Here is a 3,271-nt window from a genome sequence, read left to right on the forward strand (position 1 = left end):
ATTGAGTAAAGTTACGTGCTCCTACCCAAAAGAATGCCCGAAGCAAACCTGAATGAATCCCTTTTGGAGGAAGGTAAAATCATCTGGGTCTCTAATGAGTGTCTTGGTCAAGGTGATGAGAGCAAAGATGGAGTGACAGGGCTGGCTGTAACATGAAGTTAACTGAACTATCGACCATCACACTGAGTTTGAGGGCAGAGAAGGAATCAGAAGGAAGAGGCAGTTTTGATTCAGAATTACAATTTGACCATCTAGGAGGATGATAGTGGTATCAACTGAGTAGGGCATAAGATAGGAGTAGGTTTAGAAAATTAAAGAGCTAATAAGTTTGGATGGCGATTTACTATGCTTTGAAATATCTGTGGATTTGTTCCAGGTGGAGATGTGTCCTGTTATAGGAAAAGTGTCTAGGAAAACAATATTTTTTATGCATCTGGACCTAACTCCTTGCATTTCCCGTCAGTGGGCAGCCTGAATATACATGATGTGAATGCCACCTGTCAAAGTTCAACTGAAATAGCATTGTGGTGAAAATCTAAGAAGTACAGATTGTCATGTTGCTAATGAACTGCTAAGAGCACAAAATAAAAGTCAATTTATGAAAATGAAATGAAAGTATTACTTCACACATTTGAAATAGAATTGATAAACTGAGTCAATTTTAAAAACTTTTATCTCAATGTGTTTTTTTTTTCCATCAGCTGAGAACCTGATGCTACTGAAACATCAGTGCATGCTGGAAATATATTCTCCTCTTTAGTCTGCAACTTTACAAAAGACATTCTTGTCTCAATTCTGGGTTATACGCAAAATTTTAATTATAGTATAAAACTGTATAACTAAAAGATGATTTACATTTTCAGTTGTTTGCAAATTTTCATCTAATTTATATTTATTTGAACACACTAAATTCTGTTAGTTTCTTTCTCTCTTTCCCTGTCAGCATACTTCACATAAAACTTCCTTTCCAAGGACTTTTACTTCTTTCCATTGAGAAAAGTGGTTTGTAAATCAGTTCTGGGCCTTATAAGGAAACAACCAATGAGTCTTGATTAATCCATTTAGAAACATTATTAAAAGTAAAATATGAAATTATTGCATTTAATATAAACATATAAATGTTTTATTTCAGTAAAGAAAGAATAACAGAGATCTAAAAAGAATGTCTATATTGGATACACATGAAGAATGAATAAGAGGGGTTACAAAGCATTTCATGAGAGGTAAAATTTTATCCCTTTGTTTTGATAGAGAAAATTGTTGTAAGATAAAATCAGCTAATACAGTGTTTGGCACAGTGCATGATATACACTGGAGAAGGCGATGGCACCCACTCCAGTACTCTCGCCTGGAAAGTCCCATGGACGGAGGAGCCTGGTGGGCTGCAGTCCATGAGGTCTCGAAGAGTGAGACATGACTGAGTGACTTCACTTTCACTTTTCACTTTCATACATTGGAGAAGGAAATGGCAACCCACTCCAGTGTTCTTGCCTGGAGAATCCCAGGGACGGGGGAGCCTGGTGGGCTGCCATCTATGGGGTCACACAGAGTCGGACACGACTGAAGTGCCTTAGCAATAGCAAGATTCATATACCATCCATGCTATTACTTACTATTTTCTTTATCTCCATTTGCCTTTTTTTGAGGTATAGTTGGTGTGAGATATTATATACGCTTCAGATGGACAACATAGAGAAATCACCTTGACTTTTAAACTTAAATGTAAGTAAACCATTTCTATAAATAGGAAACCAATATTCTCCTAGTAAAAAGAATAACTGTTATAAAAATGTTCATTTGGGATATTCCCTAAAACCATCTCATGTGCCACATTTCAGAAAACATTTCCCTATTGAATTCTCTGAAATAAATGACTTTTGTGATTGATTGCAAAAAAAAAGAAAGAAAAAATCAAATCATTGATTTGGGTAATTTTTAAAATTTGAATTATATCAATTTTCAGAAAAGTGGCAAAAAAAGATAAGAGCCAACCAATAATAATTGATCCAGGGTATCAGTTCATCTGCTTAGATTTCAGCTCACACTCATGCCCTGCTCTCAGAGAGCTCCTTACGGCAGAGCTCATATAAAGGTACTCCAAGACATTAAATGTCTCTGATTACTCAAAGTACTCCCTGAAACTGCTTGCTGTAATGTCATAGGCAGGGATGCTCCTGAGTCATCCACTCAGATGGAAGCCTGGCTTAATCCATTGGCAATGAAAAGGACTGGGGCCAATAAAAGAAGGACGTGGGGTATTCTATCTATCTGATCTAAACCTCTAGAAAAAAAATTTTTTTACAAACTTTTGTTTATCAATGAGCAAAGATAGATAATATGAATTAAAAGCAAAATCCAAACAGATAGGAAAACAGTGGAAACAGTGACAGACTTTATTTTCTTGGGCTCCAAAATCACTGCAGAGGGTGACTGCAGCCATGAAATTCAAAGAGGCTTGCTCCTTGGAAGAAAAGCTATGACCAACCTAGACAGCATATTAAAAAGCAGAGACATTATTTTGCCAACAAAGGTCCATCTAGTCAAAGCTATGGTATTCCAATAGTCATGTATGGATGTGAGAGTTGGACTATAAAGAAAGCTGAGTGCAGAAGAATTGATGCTTCTGAACTGCAGTATTGGAGAAGACTCTTGAGAGTCCCTTGGACTGCAAGGAGATCCAACCAGTTCATCCTAAAGGAAATCAGTCCCGAATATTCACTGGAAGGACTGATGCTGAAGCTGAAACTCCAATCCTTTGGCCAGTCAGTTTAAGTTCAGTTCAGTTCAGTCGCTCAGTTGTGTCCCACTCTTTGCAACTCCATGGACTGCAGCACTCCAGGCTTCCCTGTTCATCACCAACTCCTCAAGCTTGCTCAAACTCATGTCCACTGAGTCAATGATGCCACCCAACCATCTCATCCTCTGTTGTCCCCTTCTCTTCCTGCCCTCAATCTTTCCCAGCATTCTTCTAATGAATATTCAGGACTGATTTCCTTTAGGATGGACTGGTTGGATCTCCTTGCAGTCCAAGGGACTCTCAAGAGTCTTCTCCAACACCACAGTTCAAAAGCATCAATTCTTCTCCGCTCAGCTTTCTTTATAGTCCAACTCTCACATCCATACATGACTACTGGAAATACCATAGCTTTGACTAGATGGACCTTTGTTGGCAAAATAATGTCTCTGCTTTTTAATATGCTGTCTAGATTGGTCATAGCTTTTCTTCCAAGGAGCAAGCCTCTTTCAATTTCATGGCTGCAGTCACCCTCTG

This window comes from Bison bison, unplaced genomic scaffold (assembly GCF_000754665.1).
Source record: "Bison bison bison isolate TAMUID 2011002044 unplaced genomic scaffold, Bison_UMD1.0 scf7180017864479, whole genome shotgun sequence".
Lineage (NCBI taxonomy): Eukaryota > Metazoa > Chordata > Mammalia > Artiodactyla > Bovidae > Bison > Bison bison.